Genomic DNA, 20,970 nt, shown 5'->3' on the forward strand with positions numbered 1-20,970 from the left:
GACACGGACCCAAAAGGCCTCAAACGCCAGGAGCCGATGCACGCCAAGGTGGCCACGGTGAAATGAACAGGGGGTACCACCTAGATTTGAGCGGCTAGGACGTGGACAACGGTGATTGAAAGTAATACAAAACTTTGCACACACACACACACATAGTGACACGAGTGATGAAAAGCCCTCGGGATGTGAGGGAAAATTGCTTTCAATGCAATATTTATAGCAACCTTATTTCCGACGAGGTGGCAGCCATGATGTTAGAGAGAGATAGAGAAATAGTGAGCCTAACAGTGCGTTCTCTTGAGGTGACTCATAGACACGGAGATTTATGCTAGCATGAGTGTGTGTGTGTGGTGACCATTGGATTCAAGGTGTAGGCATGGCTTTTTCCCAAAGTGCCCATTCCCACAATGCTACACTAAATCCCCTCTCTCTTGATACAAGTGTTGCCAATCCCTCCCACCAAAATGCTACCAAGTGATGACCCCCCTCCCCCCCGATAGTGAACTCTCAGTGCCTTTTCTTTTTATAGGTGTTGGCTTCTTTAGGCCCTAATCGGGGGGGACAAAGCAAGACGATGGGTCCTACATGGTTGACCCTTGCTCTGTCCTGGGGGAATTTAAAAATGAAAACTCCTAGGTGGGCCTTTAATTTGTGACCATTACCTAGAGAGTGGTGATAATTTACAATTGGGGTTTTTTACAGGATTTGGCTTAAAACTGGAAAAATAATGACAACCTACGGATATTACTACAAAGATGTGTCCTGGACAAGATGCCAACGAACGGCGGGCCTTGCTGGTGCGTCGATGTAGCGCGTTTGTCATATTTGGGGCCCGTCGGGGCATGCCTTTGGCATCTTTTCTTGTTTCAATGTCGGCATCACACGACTTGACTGCCTTTCTCCTTTTGCCGATGATGTTGATTCCTTCGTTTTTTTTGTGCATATGCGTGTGGGTACTGTGTGTATAGGTGAGTGTGTGTAGGCATGTGTCGTATATATGTGAGTGCGTTTTATGCATGTCGGTGCTTGTGTGTGTATGTGTGTGTGCGTGCATATATACATGTATACATGGGGTTGTGTGTGTGTATATGGATGAGTGTACTCGGAAAGAGTGTGTGTGTGTGAACGAGAGGGAGGAGGGGAGAGAGTATTTTTTATTATACATATAATATATATATATATATATATATATATATATATATATATGATCTTTCTACGCAGGTGGGGGGTGGTATGGCAATGGTGGGTAAGCTTGTTAGGGGGGTTGGTGGTATGGCATGAGAGGGACGGGGTGTGTGGGTGTGTGTGTGTGTGTGTACTATGAGAGAGAGAGAGAGAGAGAGAGAGAGAGAGAGAGAGAGAGTGCATCTTTTGCATTGTGCCTACGGGCCTGTTGAGAGAGAGAGAGAGAGAGAGAGAGAGAGAGAGAGAGACGCAGCTAGCGCAGCCCTATATCCGAGGGATGAGGGGTATGGGGGGAGGCAATGTGTGTGTATGATTGGATAAGAGAGAGAGAGAGAGAGAGAGAGAGAGAGAGTAGAATCTTTTGCATGGCAGCCATGTGGGCTTTGAGAGCGCACATGAGGGAGAAAAATAAAGAGAATGAGGGGAGAGAGGGAAGGAGTGAGTGTGAGGGGGGGAAGTAGTGTGAGTGTGTGAGAGAAAAGATCGCCCCGCCATAGGTAAACAAGGGGGGTTGGTGAGGTGGCAAGAGAGTGTGTGAGGGGGAGGTGGTATGGCGGTCCACCAGGGAGGAGAGAGAGGAAGGGTAAGAGAGAGAGATAAGGCTCTAATATGAATAATGGAAGAGAGAGAGAGAGAGAGAGGAAGACCCTTGTAAAATCATGGTGGCCCGCCATTGGAAAAAACCAGAGGCAGCTTGTTTTATGCACCCTTTAGGCTAGGTGACACAGGGGTAGAGGTAAGAGAGAGATGGTGGGTTGGCAGAGCCGAGCAGGGGAGAGAGAGAGAGAGCTCTGTCCTCTGGTGATAATGGAGGGAAGTGTGACCAAATTGGTGGCGGCCAGCTGTGGCCAAGCATAGAAGGGGGGTGGTGATTGTTAGAAAAAAAAAATTATTGTTTTTTTCCGGTAATGTTTTCCTTCTCGAGTGGGGTTGGTGCTTGCGGCTGCAGTTTTGAAAACCGGCCGTCACTTGGAGTAATGCATCCGTTTTGGCACTATCAAAGTAAATGCCTTCTCCATTGTCAATATTTATTGTATTATTTTTGAATGTTTTAATAATTAATCTATATGTGATGTTTGCTCAAAATGTTGCAAGCTACTATCTTCAAAGTTCTTACCCTTAAACAACGTCCTTTCTACATCAAGAGATGAAGTGAAAAAAGATGTTAAGCAAGCTTGGACTTGATTACAACACCATACACACAAGTCCCAACGATTGTATTTTATATAGACATGAATACAAAAATGAAAAGGAATGTCCAAAAGATAAAACATCTTGTTATAAGGATATAAACAAACAAATCCCTCATAAGGTGCTTCGACATTTTCTTTTGGCACCTCGTATATAGCACATGTTTTGAACCCTAGATTTAGCAAGTTTCTCTGGACGAGGGAGAAAACAATATAAGTACGTATGGGATTATAAGAAATTCCACACTGTACAAATGGGAATTCTCAATTGAACCCCGTATACAACACATATTTTGAACCCTAGATTTAGCAAGACTTATGGACTAGGGAGCAAAGAATGCAAGTACGGATAGGATTCTGAGAATCTCCTCGGATTGCACTACTTTCAAACATGTCGATACAAAACGGCCTCAATTTGGAATAGAGCCATGACACATTAAGATGGGTGTTGGCTTGGATGGTGTGAATCTATTTTTCCATGCGCTTAAGTAAATGGTCTAATGGGCCAGTAGTTCTAGCAAGTCAACTACAATCTTCCACCCTTTTTTTGCTTTAAGAAAGAGCATTTACTTTTGTCTTTCATAATTCTAAAAAAAATTCAAGTTAAAAACATTAACATTAGGAGAAACTTGGACTCACTTTCATGCCTTTTAGTTCTAGAGAGAGAGTGGCACTCGACTGACAAGGAAGAGGCTTATGTTACATTGAAAATTGGCATTTTGGAGCCAACTTGTTGAAAAAAAATGAAAAAAATAATATTTTTGTTCTTAAAATTATAGAATATCACACTTTCAAATCATAAATGCCATAAGTCATACTAACTCTGTATGGACAAATTCTCAGAACTTGCATTGAAGACTCTAGTATCTATGTTCCCGCCCAAATATTGCTTTGAGTAGCTCTACTTCCCTCTCAAAATTGTCTTCCCTTTTTCATATTTGTGCTAACTCTATTGTGTGTTCTAGTACACACCATGAATGACTCTCAAAGGCCTAGCACTACCATTGACTCTATTAGCATTTTTAACAGTTATACTACAAATGATAAGTCATGGATACCATCTACAATAACTATCAAAAGTTAGGTATTATTGCAGACAAGGAGGAGGAAGAGGAGGCAACACAATGATTTTGTAGAGGTTTTCAACGGACAAGTTAAAGAGTTCAAAGTGTGTGCACAAAGAAAGCGAGTGAAAGAGGTCCTCATACAACATGATTTCCAACATGCAGACTTAAGGTTGCAAATATCTCCTGATAGTTTTCCATGGCATCGAACCAACTATAAGTTATTTTGATATCATGTTTGGTATGTTGCAGATACTTATCCATCGAGCAGGATGGACCGAAAACCATTTGAGAGCATAGTTGGGATTTTTGATGCATTTATTGGTGAGGAAATGTACCGATGAAGATAGCACAAGGAGCTTGCACATAATGGAATACTCTTTTATGATATGTCATATTTGGAACCTAGAAAATATTATGGATGAGGTCATGTAGCTCCTTTTCTACTTCCATCCTTTGACAACAAGGATTGGTCTTTGCCAGCTTCCCACAAACTAGTGAAAGCTTCAGGAATATGTTGTTTTAGGATATACAATTGCTACAAAGGTTGTTAGGCTCACTCTGTTTATGCCTTTTGAAGTGCTTGTAGATTTCTTCTTCGATGAGCAAATAAGAACTACCACAATAATGTTCATTTGCAAGTCTGAGATTTGTTTGGACTTTTTAGATGATAATTGGGATAGGAAACAGTCGCAGGGCACAACCTTTATTTTGCAGAAGAAGTCCATAATTTGCAAGTACATCATAATCTCTCAAAATTTTGTAGTGTCATTTTACTAGTTTAGATATCATGTTCTTAGTGGGAAACTTATTCCACTCAACCAAGATATAGAGTCTAACTTTGAGAACAAACCTTTAGCAATGGACATCTACTTTTGAGAGAGCCTACTTACTGTGATGGAGACAATGTTAAGTACAACTCTTGCAGAGATCATGGTAGATCTTACATATGAAGACCTTCCACTTTGCCAAGAAGTGTATGCATCTCAACTATAGAAAGGTACTTACTAAATGGATAAATTTTATTTGTCTTTAATGCCTTAAGATATAGATACTAACTCTTTCTTTTTTTTAGATTCCAAGACACAAGGAGAAAACAACATTGTGCAAGGATTCCCTCTCAAATACACTTCACTTGATTGCTTCCATCGGAAGCTAGGTCACATACATTATGCACACAATAAGTTTTAATGCCATGCAATCCAAGATGTACAAAACTTTTCATTGTATACTTTCATTGTTTTAGAAATGTATACTTTTCATTGTTTCAAAACTTTACACATTGTATTGTTTCTTTCAAAATGTATACAAAAGGGTGACAATTAATGCTCCCTTCACCTACTACTACTTTCTTGCCCCCCCCTACTTCCATTGCTCCCCTACCCTCTCCCCTGGTTTTTTCTCCTTCTCCCTCGAGGGCCGCAAGTCTTGGGTGCCCTTTTGCATTGTTCAAATGCATGGGGCTCCTCCATCGCTTCCCATGCATCTTGCACCTGTGAAGCTTCCCTCTATTCTCTCTCTTGTGACTCATGTGTAACTGAATCCTCTACTTTTATGGTGTTTGCATAATATTGATTGATTGCTTCTTGCATGTTTCAGACCTCGTCTTGAGTCTGTTGGTGTTGTTGTGTCATTTTGTCAATGCGGGCCTATTTGGACTCATCAGCTCAAGTGATTTCTCACTTAACCATATGTATATTGAGATTATAATATGCTAAATTTCCTTTACAAAAAAATTGTGCACATCATAGGGGCTGTAGTTATGTAATTGCATTCCTGTAGAAGCGTGATATTAAGAAAGTAAGTCAAGAAGTTACTTATTTTCATACAAACATTGCAGAAATACAGGCATTGAAACAACATGTGTACTTATGTTTGTTACATCCAAAATTTGGCTAACAAGGATCATAGCATACATACACGTATGCCAACCATAGCCATAGTCATCAACCTACATGGGCACGGTGACCCGTCGGTGTTGAGTGGTAGTCCCTAGATCATGTTCTAACAAAATGTGCTCTACACAACATACGAATTTGTCCGCGGCACTCCATACATAAGCTCTTGATTTAGTAAGGCATTACAAATGGACACCACTAATACATGAATATAGATGTGCCTTATGTCTCTACACGCTCATAGAACCCCCTACTTTGCCGGATGATTTTGTAGTAGACAATTTTACCTTAAACGTCGATAATTACAAACTTCGATGTTTACTACATAGAAAATACTAAAAACATCAAGGATGAGAAAAAAGATCCTAAATCCAACATAGTTTTTACTTTTCAAAAGAAAATCACAATTGATTGTATGCAGAAACCAAAAAGCACGCTAGATCCCAATTTATTCTATTGAACCAGTCCATTAGTGCCAAAAAGGAAACTCGTTGTTCTAAAGCATTTGCAAGATAAGTGGATCTATTACGTATATTTTGTCCCGAATGTCCATGGGCAGAAGCGAGATAGAATGCCTAGCATGAATAAATGATAGCAATTAGATTGCTTATTGGATGGAGGTCAGAACCAAGGGAAACGGAGCCTTGAAAGTCCATTAGGGTCCCTATTTTCTTGGTTATGACCCTCACTTCCACAAAGACATGGGTCAATACCAAGAAAATTGAGGCCTTGAAAAATTCATCAGGGTCCCATCCGCTTGGTTCTGACCCTCACTTCTGCAATGACATTGGTCACTACCAAGAAAATCAAGGACTTTCAAAATTCATCAGGGTCCCCATCCACTTGGTTTTGACCTTCATTGCCACAAAGACATGGGTCAATACCAAGAAAAATTGGGACTTGAAACATTCATCAGGGTCCCCATTTGCTTGGTTCTGACCCTCACTACCACAAAGACATGGGTCAATACCAAGCGAATCGAAGCCTTTCAAATTTCCAAGGTTAGAAATGAGACATACCACATAGCAATGTTGATGATTGAATCCATTACGTCGGCATTGGAAAAATCACACATGCATAGAAAATCTTGTTGATCAAGGTTAAAAATGTTGAACTCCTCTGACATTTTGGACATATGAATCTATGCATGAAGAGGTACTAAACTGACCAAAACTTGCAGCTTCTCTTTGTTTTCTTACTTGATTTTCTCATAGAGGCTCTTTCTCTGTGTTGGCTGGACGTTGCTCTGTGTTGGCTAGTCCTCGCAAATAAGAGGTTGTCCCATGATTTTCTTGAGTTGTCAAGCAAGGATTTATAGGAAGTCGGCAATCCTTTCATAGAGCAGGCATTTGAGCAAGCACGGCTGCATCAGTCAGTGGTGGAAAAGTCGGCAAAAGGCTTTGTAGCAGGCTGAGCCAAGTAGGGGCTTGCAAACAGGTAGTGCCACACATAGGAGATTGAGAGCGAGTGAGAGAGAGTGTTGAGCCCAGCTACAGGCAGTAGCAATTGAAGGCATCCTCATCTTGCAAACTCACCCAGACCCATGCTTGTTAGAAGTCTTCTAGAGGTTTCAACAGACAGAGAAGTTCATTTTTTTTTCAATTCACTTAACACACCTATGGTGTGTGCAGGGGCTCGTTCCCACTATCAAGAGTACTTGACACCCTGATTCTCCTGCTCAACACACTCCAGATTTTCTTGAGAGATAGCGAGATTGAGAGATTGAATAAGAGATCTTGAAAGAGAGACAAAGTGAAACAGTGAGAGAGAGATCTTCGCAGCAAGTAGCAAGAGTGCGAGAGAGAGAGAGCTGAGAGAGAGAGAGAGAGAGAGAGAGAGAGAGAGTTGAGAGAGAGTGCAAGCATGTGAGAGAAATAGATAGAGAGCAAGGATTTACGCTTTGATCTTGACATCTCGGCATTGACGATTAGCCACCCACAGTGGCATCACTCTTTACACAGGTAGTTTCGACACTGTGTTCTCACCTAAACACTAACTCTTAGTGATTCTTGAACATTGACGTCAACGACACTCTTTACAGGAGTGGATTTCCAACATCATACCCCGACATCATCGTTCCCGCAGATGGCTGTGCTTGCCACATGCAAGGGGTGAGGTACCTTTACCCAAGAGGAGTGACACCCACATCGGCACCAAGCGCACCAATCAAACTTTACGACATAGTTTTTGGTGATGACTCCCTTGGCGGCTATTGAGCTAGCACATTTTTGTGCGACGGTGGAAATTGACACTTATCTACACCAACATGTAGGTACAGAGAGGGTTTTGCAAACCCACCTACACCAATTTCTCTAGGTTTCTAGACACAACGCTTTTCATGCGATTTCGGCAGACATTTCAAGAGCAATTTCTTTGCAAACATATGCATTGACAAAATGCATGTTTGCTTTAGAACACCATAGTCCTATTCAACTCCTTTGACAGTAGATATCCCCCCAAGGATCACTTTTAGTGCATGCAATAGTTTTTGGCACTTGTTTGAGCATAATCTCTCATGTATGTTGAGTTGTAGACACTACCTATTGTAATTTGTGAGGACCCATTTTTTGGCTATTTTAGCAATTTTCCTCGCCATAAGCGTACATACAACCACTGTACTTTTATAGTAAATCTCTGTGTACTGCACTTTGGAGACCTGTTCAGAAACTTGTACGAAAAACCCCTAAAATAAATTGTACAAAAGACCTGTTCGGCATCTGGTCGTGGATTGCGAACGAAGGGATTGTGATGCTCTTGCTCTCTTAGCCTCTCTTGCCTGCACGAGGCTCTGATACCATGTAAAGAATGAGGATGCAAGAGAGCTACACAAGACAATCACAAAGCACACAGAGATGGAAAGATTCTTCTTCTTCTTCACAGAAAAGAGAGTACAAAATGACTAAGTGCTAAAACTGAAAAGTAGCACATATGTACATGCGGTCACTAAGTGTGAACTCACTAGAAGCGTACTAGGCTGGCACTATAAGTGTAGTCCAGCTGTAGAATCACTGGCAGAGATCCTCCATGTCGGTCACCTAACGCGCCAGTGAGTAAATGTCGTAAGCGGCCAAGACCCGTAGTGGATGCCAGCTCAAGATGTAGAGCTCGACATCTCAACACCACTTGGGGGAGGAGATTTTGTAGTTGGCTCTAATAACAAAACTTGTTTCAAGTGTGGCAAAGAAGGGCACACAGCAAAGGATTGTCTAGCATCAAAAACTTGCAGCATTTGTAGAAAGAAGATTCATCTTCCTTCCAAGTGTTTCAAAAGGGACAGAGGAAACACCAGCAGAAATGAAAGGCCCAAAGTGCATTTGGCAGAAGAAGACAAAGATGAAGATATTGAAGAAGGCGACAATAGCCTTCTAGTCTATGACAACATTCTCTAGCTTTTGTTTTGACATTTCCCCTTTGATTGTATTTGTATGGAAATATCTAAGACTAGCTTGGTCTCAATTTTATACATTTGTTTGAGGGGAGGTGTTTGAGTGTCTTCTGGATTAAAGATAGTTTGTCTCCTAGATTGGGATGGTCTCCTGGATTGGAGATGTTGTTTTTGCTCCTGGATTGGAGTGTGCCAAAGATGTCAATTTTCTTCAATTTCATTTTAGTCCAAACTTCAAGGGGAAGATTGTAAGGTTGATCTTTGTACTAGATTACTAGAGTATGAGTCAAGGAGGGAAAAGGTGAATTATCTCACATGTAGTGGTGCAAAGTTGTGGAGTTACTTAAAACTCATTTCATGAATGAATAAACACAAGTATATTTTGCAACACATCTCCCTTCTTTATGGTGATCTTGTGATGACTTAGCAAATACTCAAGGTCGTGTTTATGAGTCCAAGTTAATTGATATTTGAACGTAATTCACTTAAGTGATAATCTAGTCAACACACACTCACTTGTGTGCACGATGTTTCTCTTTCATCCACCATAGCCAGCACGATCCCATTCCCATAAAAGGAGTGGTTCTCTACATACACTGCAACACATGGCATGGTGAAACTAGGAAATTCTTATGATGTTGATATATGAGGCATGGGCATAATCAAATTTTCTATGCATAATGGCACTAAGTTTATGTTGCACAATGTTAGACATGTATCCACGTTGACAAAGAATTTGAAAGCTGGATGCTTTGGGTTACACTACCATATTTTCTCATTGTACTCACTTTATGTCTCTTCCATGAAAGAGAATTCCATTTTTGTAGCCGAACTAACGTCTACAGAGTTGTGGCATAGCCGGCTCGGACATATGAGTCAACAGGGAATGAAAGTCTTGCAGTGTTCTAGTTAAATCCTTGTGTTAGATTACTCTAACTTCTCTTTATGTGAGCATTGTATCTATGGCAAATAGACTAGGTTGACATATGCGTCTTCGGACAAGGGGTTAGGGAGTCCTCTAGGCCTTGTTCATGGAGACTTGTGGGGACCTATGCCAATCAAGTCTCTAGGGGGAGCATTATAATTCCTAACATTCATAGATGACTCTACTAGAAAGATGTAGGTTTATCTTCTGAAGCAAAAGAGCGACATCTTTAGTGTCTTTTAGAGGTTCTTAGAATTTTTAGAGAAACAATCGGGTAGAAATCTTAAAACTTTGCATAGTGACAATGGAGGCGAGTACATCTTCTCTGTGTTCAAGGACTTTTGCAATAGAAGATGCATTAGAAGATAGTTTACCATGCCTTACACACCCACCCAAAATGGTGTGGCTAAGAGAATGAATAGAATCATTTAGGAACATGTCACTTCTATGTTGTCTACGAACAACTTACCTTAAGTATTTTGGGGAGAAGCTATTACAATAGCTGCTTACTTGATAAATCGATCACCAAGTACACCACTATAGTACAAGGTTCTATACGAGATGTGGATGGGCAAAGAACCCAATTATGACAAATTATGTGTATCTAGGTGTAATAATTATGTATATCCTAGATTATGGCCGAACTGAAAGTGGTCAGAAAATGGATAGTCGTTTGGCCGGTGGTCGGTAGTCAAAAGTTAGTGGCCAGCGGAGGAATTCAATGACCGGTGGCTGTAGACTTGTCTTGTCAAGGACGGCCACACATGGGTGGATTGGAGAGTCCGTTTGGACTTGTTTACACAAGGGCGGCTACACACGGCTGCCTCTCATGAGAGAGGGCAACCCTTTTGGCCTATAAAAGGATGCCATTTCTACACACATTTTATAGTGTGAAGTTGATGCAACAAGGTGGGTGTGAGGTGGTGAGAGTGAAGCAAGGTGGGAGCTCTATTAAGGGTATAATCCCTTTGTAGCCTACTTCTTGTTTGAAGTACTAAAGCCATTGAGTGGCTACTTTCCCGTGAATGTATCCCACATTGGGTGAACCATGTATCTTGTGTGTGCTCCCTCTCTCTCTCTCTTTCTACTCTATAATCTCTTTTGTGTGAAAATATGTCTATCTCCATCAAGTAAGGTACTCAAAAATCTATTTAGCTACATCCTATTTCCTAACACTTCGGAGATCTTCTTGTATATCTCGTGCACTTGAGCGTTTTGATCTAAAATTATACTACTTGCTAGTCACTGACTATGGTGAACCCACGTGATACAAAGAGTCCATTCAAATGGATGATAGAATGAAGTAAGAAGAGTCTATGCAATCTAGGTATAACTCAATCTTAGCAAATGAAACTTGGGAATTGATAGAGCTACCTACAGGTAAACAGGCACTTCCATGCAAATGGGTGTACAAGAAGAATGTTAACTGAGTCAACGTCAATTAACGAACGCTGCTAAAGGCCGAGCCTTACGGATGCACATTGAAAATCAACATGAAGAAGCAGTAAAGATTGGATTTACACATTTTCCACGTTTCCCAAAATGATCACGTATTGTAAATACTTGATTTATTTCAAGACAATAATATTTTAATGTGTTATGGGCTCAATGGGAGTTCCAAGCTGTAAAGAATACGTCAGTTAATGTGCCTAGGTATCAGATTTAGTAAGTGGTGGATCCCTAAAGGACTTGGGTGCCCGAACATTGCATATTTTAACCCTAGGTATATAAGGGAGTGTGTAAAATAAATTACGGTCCTCAAGCTCATTTGTTGAGAGCACTCTTTTTTGTGAGAGTTCTTGAGGTGTGTGGCTATGGAGTCCTTGAGATTCTCCTTGCTCATGTGACTTGATTAACACTAATCAATTCTTCATTCTCTTTCATTATGCCCTTCTCATGCTTCTTAGGATTGCTAATGATGCTTTGACTAGCTAAATAGTAACTAATTAGTGGTTAATCCCTCTCTAATCTTGTGTGATTTCCCTCTCTTGCTTGTGTGTGCATGTAGGTTTTATTGGAGTGTGGTGCTCGATAGATTTATGTGTATGTGCTTGTGATTAGTGTGTTGCATGATAGGATTAGTGTTGTGTGCGTCTTACAATCATTAGTGTGTGTGACTGGGTTGATTAGAGGTGAAGATAAGTGGATGTGGAGATTGCTCATCATTGTGGCTTAGGTCCTCCATAGGCCTGGAAGCTCACCTCATAGAGTCACCATTCATGTTTCCATGATTAGCTCACTAATCCTGTGAGTGTTTCCATTCCCTAGCCTGGTAGCTCATCCCTCCGGATTGATAATTTTTTTGGTCATTGGAGCTATGCAGTGATAGAACCCTAAAAATTCTTTATATGCATGATTAATTCAATTTTTTATTGCATATTTGATGCATGTAATGGTTAATTGCTACGTTTTTGAGCTCAAAACAGGGAATTACACACTCTAAATGCGTCAAATTGTGACCTAATTTTACCGGTATAATTGCCTAGTTTGGATTTTATTGATCAAATTATTTGGGAGTTGAATTGATGTGATTATTGTGATTTTATTTGGCTACACTAATCCCTTATGTGTGCAGAATTTTTTTTTTAAAGAAAGATATTTTTCGGATAATGTTTTGGCAAATTTTTGTTAATTTTTGTATTAATTTTTGCTCAATTCCGTAAAAATTTGATATCGCGTGATCTTTAAAAGCTACTTTGAATGCATATTTACGGCTTGATTTCAAGAGCATTTCGGCTTTCTCTTACTAAATTTTGAGCGTTTTACTATTTACAGAGACTGGGTTGATGATTTTGTTGAATTTGGCATTTTCGATAAAAACTACTAATTTTGGTCTATTTATGTCTGTGAAAAGTGTTTGATTGTGATTGCCAATGGCCTTTAGAGGTTTCTAGAATTTTTTGACAATTTTCTGGTTTTTTGGATGATTTTTTGTGTTCTCGAGTAATTGTCAGCCTATTTTTGCAGTTTTAGACGTTTGAAAATAAAATAATTTAAAAAAACGATTCTGGAGCTTTGACGCTTCTCGTTTCCCACCTTGCCTTGCGGCGCATAAACTTTCCTCGTCGATGGATAGATCTTTACAATCTGTTGGGATAGTTTCCTTCGACATTAAAATACTCTTCTTCTTCTTCTCTCTCCGCGTGAACACTCTCCATAAACACACCCTCTCTCTCTCTCTCTCTCTCTCTCTCTCTCTCTCTCTCTCTCTCTCTCTCTCTCTCTCTCTCTCTCTCTCTCTCTCTCTCTCTCTCTCTCCTCCCCAAACGATCATTAACCTTCTCTCTCACAAACTAGTGGTTATTTTCAATCTCTCTTCTCCTCCTCACTCTCTCTCCGATTATTTACACTCCCTCTTCTCCCCACCCTCTCTCTCTCTCTCTCCTCGCTTCGTTGCACGCAAAGCCAAACTCTCTCTTTACTCTCTCTCCCCTACCTTTTGGCACATGTGCATACACACACACACACACTCTCACTTTCTCTCTTCTCTCTCTGTAGCGCGCTGCCAGCCTAGACCCACTCTCTCTCTACCCTACTGCGCGCTCCCAGCCTTGACCCACCCTCTACTGCTGTTGTTAGACGCGTCGTCAAGCCGACCACGTTAGCACCGCTCATGCGTTTTCTTCTTCCTCTCTCTAACCTGCATACGTCGTTGTTGCGCCATCAATGCCGGCTGTTTGACCCGCTGTCTACGCGCCAGGTAAGTCACAAAAATTATAGAAAAGTCATAGAAAATTCATAAAAATTCAAAAATTTCTCAGAAAAATCACAATAAATAAAAAATTCATAAAACCTTCAAAAAAATCCATAAAATTTATAAAATTCAAATAAAATTTTGCAAAACTCACAAAAATTCATTAAAAATCAAAACTTTTCGAAAACATTTATTAAAAAATCATCAAAATCCCAAAAATTTTAGAAAATTCAAATTTTACAAAAAATTAATAAAAATAAAAAGGAAGTGTGGAAAGAGCCAGAACGAGGCAGAAAAGCAAAAAACACACTGTTGAGAGAATCACACAGAACAAACCGTAGAAAAGCCAGAAATAAAAGAAGAACAGCTGAAAAAAGCGAGAAAACGACCAACTCAAACCCGTTTGAGGCGCAGGCAAATTTCAAAAATTTTCATGCTAGAAATTGGTAAGTGCAAGCATTTGCATTTGCATTGCATTGGTGTATATGCAACCAGGGTCATTGTACATGGATTACTAAGGTCAGATCTATAGTCGAGAGCCAGAATTGCAAGATCCAACAGATGAACCAATAGAAGCCAATTTAATTGGAGCACAAAGCCAAAGACGGTACAAAGGTCAAGATGGAGCAATCTACAACTTGATGCTCGGTGTTTTAAAAGAAAATGCCGACAACTTCACAAGCAAAGAAGCAAAAACTTCTCAGCTAGAGCTTCACATGACAAAACCAAATGAAATACCACCAGTCATGGCGTATTGCTTGGATTGTGGACGAAAAGGTGGACATTTTTCTAAAGATTGTCCAAGAAATCCTGACAACAAGGATACATCAACTGCCAACAAGCAAGGCACAGAGCAAATTACAAATGCAAATCTTGATGTAAGTGCATTTAACTCGTCACTTTTAATGCAATCGGATGATTTTGCATTACCATTAGAAGCACCAGTAAAAGCATTGCAAGTTCAAATGAGCATAAAGATGCACAGGCACCTGAAATGCTGAAAACTGATTCTTTGAACAACAAATTCCTCCATGAATTTGGTCAAGGTGTCCATATATCACAAAATGTTGAAAAGACTATAAGGTTTGCAAATGATCTCGCATCCACTACCACAAGTGTGAAATCATTAACGAGTCTAAGGGACACATCAAACAGAATGATGCTAGCATTGCATGATACACATAATTCATATACACACTATGTAGACCAAAAACGGAAACTGTACAAAAAGGATCAACCAGTGTTTGGACGGCCCACATACCAGCTCATAGAAGGGCGTCCAGTGATAGATATGAAAGGATGGTTCATTTTACAGGAAGAATCTATTATAGCCCATCATCTCTAGAGCTGATGGATATTATCCGAGTGAACCCAAAAATTTGTTCAGAGCCAAACTCTCCTCCATCGAAAATCAAGCTTCGACGTTGTAACCAAACGAAGATATACTTTGACCAAAACAGTAGATATAGACAAGAGTCGCTATATCATCTATGATTCATTGGGTCCTGAAACCACCAAAGCTCATATCATAGGAGACCCATGGGATAGACAATATCAGGGCAAATATAATGCTATCTATATATTAACTTGAGGAATAATACATAGGAAACTATGCAGAAGGTTTACAGATGCCAAACCTCAACTGTGCTACCCAAAGTGTACCTTCACAGTCCCAAAAGGTGAGACTAAATCAGAGCCAAGAAATTTTGAACTCTCTTAATGGAGCAAGCTATAGTGATCCCCTAGGAAGGGGAGAGTTGTATATCCATCAAGCTCAGCTCTAGTACCAAGAACTGCAATGTCAATTAGAAGCCCTAGAGACTCTAGCGAACAGATCTCTTTAAAGCAGAAACCATTTGAAAGATCATATGGTTGTTGAAATTTTTCAATTGACCCAGGTTCCCTCAAGATATGCAGACAAATGCTTATATGAAGATCATCAAGGAGAAAAGTTTTAGCTGATCTCCACAAGTTAAAGTCAAAACCGACAAATCCAATAGTGTTCAAGCAGTTACATGTGATCAAGCTCACATATGCATATCGAGGTGCACATGGTAACGAATATCAGCAAGATCATGACATTGTACAAACCTCTATGGATGGTAAGACTGAAGTCAAAGACTATCTGAAGATGATGCAAAGCCTCAAGCTGTTAGAACATGTGACAAAAAAGTCAAAATCAACGAAAACTAAAATCAAGAAGAATACACAAAGGTCACCACCAAAATCTCATCCAAAGAGACAAATTCTACTAGAACGTACAGTGAATCTTTTAAGATCAAAGGTTACTAAGATGTAGGCAGACAATTCTCAACAGTTGCAATCAAAAAGTAAAATATTACAGCCAATGGAGTCAACATCAATTGAAGTCGGTTGTCAAAGCAAAGAAAATGCAAATCAAGCGCAACCAAAGGAAAATGTCACAGCAAAAGCAATCAACTCAGACACAAATCCTAAGAAGATCAAGTGCAACATCACCAATGAAAACAAAGAAAAGCTATCAAGAGAAGTAAAGCTAGATTTTCAGTTAGACAGGAATCTCGTGTCTTTTTGCACTTGCAAAAGATATGGTCAACCACAGTTGGAAGATGCTCCTGAATTTGTGAGGATATCTGGAGACAAACGAGTAGAATGTTGGGGAATCATCTCCACCACCATTGAAGTAAGTTCACAGATCATCATAGCTCAATTCCACGTGATCACAATAAAGATATGCCAGACAACATCATAATGGGAATGCCAATGTCTAAGAAGATGTTAGAGATACAGAATGTAAACAAGATACAACCTTCACAAACAACAAAGAATGAAGACCAAGACTGGTCACTCGCGGACGACAGCACAAAGTCCTCAAGCACAGTTAAAATGGAGACTTATATCAAAGAAGATCTTATTCAAGATGATTCATCTCCATCCAACAGAACTTCGGAAGAGCTTAAAGAATATCACGCAATGGCAAGGGCATATCAAATAGAGTGAAGAACAACCACAAAAGATATTGAGCAGAGAATGTCACCAAAGCCAGAATTTAAGAAGAATGGGGTTGCAGACAACCAAGAAGCAATAGGAAGTCCAAAGATCAATCACTCATTGCCAGCTAAATCAGCTAATGAAAATTAGATTGAAAAAAAAAGTCTCAAGCCACCCTCCATAGAGACACAGTTAGATCAATATGAGACCATGGCAAAAGCAGAACAAAAATCTTCTATAGAACCAGTAATGAGAATAGCTATAGTCCTCAACAGTACAAAAGGGGCGAGTGTCAAATGCAATGCTCTACTGGATAAAGAAGCAAATTGAAATATGGTTGCAGACAACATTCAAAGCATTCTAGAGATTACTCAAAACAAGCCAGATAATAGAGAAATCATGGGTAAGGCTACAAGTCAAAAAGAAATGGTTGCTATCCTTAACATCCAAAATCATGAAGAGCATGTAAAGTTTCAGGTGAAGTCTTCAAAGGAAATGCTTGCAGATGTCATCCTTGGACATCAATGGTTAGATCAACACAAGGCCTACAAAGAAGATACAATGCTAATACTCTCTTCTCCAGGTAGCCATCAACATTTACAGGTACCGTAAATGCTAGATTCAGAGTTGCAGAAGTCACAAGAATCGAAGAAAAATCTTACACACAAAGGTAAAGCTAAAGTGAACTTCCACCGATTAGTACGAAAGGTGTGACATCATATGCCTCTACATCAAATAACCCTCATGGATCAGCTTCTTCAAGCAAGTGAGGCTTTCAAAACTTCAAGACAATTGCTGACCCAACTAAAACCTCTAAGGAGCCACACAAAACATCAAAGGTATATTAGCCAAAGTACTCAAGAAAGCAAGGGAAAGTTAAGCAAGTGTTTGTTCCGAGCAGTTTAGTCAAATTCAATGATCCAATTGGGATTAAGGATGGGAAATCAACACAGAAAGACAAACACATGGAATGGATATCATCACAATGGAGCTTAAAAGAACATGAGTACTATGGAGATAACAGACACATATAGGTACCAAAATCGAAGGTTAGGGCATATGAAGTAACGTCAAGTCCCTCCCAAGAGGAAAGGCTCACAAGGTATCAACCTTGAAAATATCCTAGGATACCTAAGAAGTCGGTATACAATAGAAAAACATTGAAAGATGCTAAATTCTACCACAACTCTTACGAGGATATAGAACAAAGAAGGATCTCAAAGAATATTCCTCTTGGACAAGGATTCTACACAGGTTATACAAAGATTTGGCTACCAGTCAACCATAAGCCAGCTACAACTACATCAGACCTGCATGAAGATCTCAAGAATTCAACAAGACCTAGAGCAAAGCAAAGTCAGCAAAGGAGATACAAAGTTCATCAAGAGATTTGGATTCCCAAGTCTTCCAATGAACCGAGTCAAAAGCCAGATGCCGACAGCCAACAGAGGCCTACAACAACATCAAATACTTCTATCAACATGCCCAATTGTAGAATCAAACAAAAAATGGACTCTTCAAAGTCAAAGAAGTACAACCCAACCAATGAGAATGTAGACTCAAAGATTATAAAACAGGTATGGCAAAAGAAACCTTCAATGCCAACTTTGTCCTTCACTAATCCTCTTTTTGAGCATTCAAACTTACTTTTACCTGAAGAAATGTTTGTAGTAAGTACAAGAATGTAAAAAATCAAGTCACTAGTGTGCAAAAGACACTCTTTGGCATAGTCAGAGTCGGTCTACTGAGCCATAAAATGAGAAAAGCATTAGTCCCAAAGCCTCAAGTCATATTAAACTTTGTGCTAAGATTCATAGTTATTAGGCTTACGCTCAAGCGCGAAGAGTTGAGAATATCTAAAGTCAAGTTGCTCATGCTAGATGAGATGAGCATAAGAGTCGAAGTCTATTAACTTACAATTGGTGGAGTGTCGTAGAGTCCAACACTCATGCACAATGCACAGTAAGATCAAAGCACATATCCTTGTCAACGAAAACCATTCTTAAATGGGTGCCAGCTTACAAAGCCAGATCATGTGCTTTTATAGCTACACCATCTTTCTAAAGAACCCCTCAAAATCCTTCTTGCACAACATATTGGTTTCCATGCATTTTTGTGTATGCATAAATAGGATGTCCCATTATTGGACATATGCATTAGATACTCTTTTTTCTTCCACATATGCACCTTGAGTGGACTACAACAGGCAAACCAATGTCATGCTAACCAACAAGTCATGAAGTGGGGTCAATACTAGGCAAATAGGAAGCTTGGTGACTGCCCATTGCTTAGTATTTCCCTTGGGTTTAAAATCATTACATGCGACAATGGAGTCAGCACTAAGCGAATAGGAGGCTTGGTGACTGCCCAACACTCCCCATCACTTAGTGCTGGTCTTGGCAAATTGGCATCAGCCCAGTAAACTTCCATGGATATCACATTGTTTAATTCTATATCTATGAGCAAATAATCCCTTGAGTACTTTATTAATATTTCCCATGCTAATAAGTACTCCAATAATGCACGTATCCAAATTTTCCCATTGGGTTTTTCCCTTTGGTCATCCAAGTATTAGACTCTAATTTAGAACCTCGTCATTCTACTTCCCTTGTACATACTTTTCATAAATAAACACTAACCTCATCATTATGCTATTACAACGGACAAATGTAACATCATCTCTCACATCTGACACATTTGGACCAATGAAGATGGTGCAACAAATTGAACCTCATCAACAAATCCAACGACAAATGAGGACAACCAGCCCATCAACAACCAATCAAAAACCTTCCACAGCCTCCACGGACACTTTTCAACATTACCCGAGGACAATGGGCACTAAAATCAGAAGTGAAGAATGTTAACTCAGTCAACGTCGGTTAACAAAAGTTGCTAAAGGCCAAGCCTTACGGATGCAGAAACAACATCAATATGAAGAATCGGTAAAGATTGGAGTTACACATTTTGCACGTTTTCCCAAAATGGTCACGTATTGTAAATTCCAGATTTATTTCAAGCAATTATAATATTTTAATGTGTTACAATATCAATGGGGATTCCAAGCTGTAAACAAGATCAGTTACTGTGCCTAGGTAGCAGATTGAGTAAGTGGTGGAGCCCTAAAGGCTTTGAGCACCGGACATTGCATATTTTTACCCTAGGTATATAAATCTGTGTATAAAAGAAATTAGGGCTCATTTGTTGAGAGCACTCTTTGATAATAGCCCTTGAGGTGTGTGGCTATGGAGTCCTTGAGATTCTCCTTGCTCATGTGACTTGATTAACACTAATAAATGCTTAATTCTCTTTCACTATGCCTCTCTCATGCTTCTTATGATTGCTAATGATGCTTTGATTAGCTAGATCGTAACTAATTAGTGTGTTTAATCCCTCTCTAATCTTGTGTGATTTTCCTCTCTTGCTTGTGTGTGCATACAGGTTTGATTGGAGTGTGGTGCCCGATAGATCTATGTGTGTGTGCTTGTGATTAGTGTGTTGCATGATAGGATTAGTGGTGTGTGCGTCTTGAAATCGCTAGTCTGTGTGATTGGGTTGATTAGAGGTGAAGATAAGTGGATGTGGATATTGCCCATCATTGTGGCTTAGCTTCCATAGGCGGAGAAGCTCATCTTGTAGAGTAACAATTTGTGTTACCATGATTAGATCACTAATTGTGGAGTGTTTTTGTCCTACCTGGGTAGCTCATCCCTCCAGATTGATAATTTTGTTGGCCATTGGAGCTATGCAACGATGGAACCCCCAATAAAGAAGTATATCACAGATGATTTTGAGCCTAGGTATAAGGCTAGATTGGTTGCAAAAGGGTTCAAGAAAATGAAAGGAGTGGATTTCAATGAAAGGCGTGGATTTGAATGAAATCTTGAGTCGAGTGGTCAAGATGACTACATTGCATCTTATGCTTGGTCTAGTAGTCACAACGAAAACATGAAATTGGTCCAACTGGATGTGAAGGCAACATTTCTTCATGCGGACCTTGAAGAGGATATTTACATGAAAAAACAAAAAGGTTTTGCAATAAAGCTTGAGAAGCCAACAAGGGTAGGACTGGTATGTAGACTCAAGAAATATCTGTATGGATCAAATCAAGGCTCAAGGCAATGATACATCAAGTATGATAAGTACATTCAGTCCGAGGTTTAGATACAAATCCAAGAGGATCATTGCTTGTACAAAAAGAGGTTGAATGATGGTTCTCTCATCATTATGATTTTGTACATGGATGATATGCTCATAGTCGGAAAGTCAAAAGATGAGATTGCAATTCTCAAGGATGTCTTAAGCAATCACTTTTCTATTGAGGCGGTCCGGGGCGGGCAACAAGAAGAGTGGCCTCTAAGCACCCTTCTAGGCTCCCGTGCTGCTCAATTGGGTTGGGGTTGGAAAAAAACAACAAACACACACACAAATCCGCAACCTTACCCTACACAATTTTGGGGCACCACCTAGTTTTGGATGCGAACTAGGACACGTAGAGAGAGAGAGAGAGAGAGAGAGAGAGAGAGAGAGAGAGAGATAGTGCTCGGGCTGCTTTGAAATGTATCAGCAGTGATCAAGCAACACAATTATATATGTAAGAAAAAGAGGGACGGGGGAGGGGGTTCTTGTTGCACTAATATCTTCTTACAAATCTGTCAT

The sequence above is a fragment of the Adiantum capillus-veneris genome, chromosome 1 (genome assembly GCF_014529385.1).
Source record: "Adiantum capillus-veneris isolate H3 chromosome 1, ASM1452938v2, whole genome shotgun sequence".
NCBI lineage: Eukaryota > Viridiplantae > Streptophyta > Polypodiopsida > Polypodiales > Pteridaceae > Adiantum > Adiantum capillus-veneris.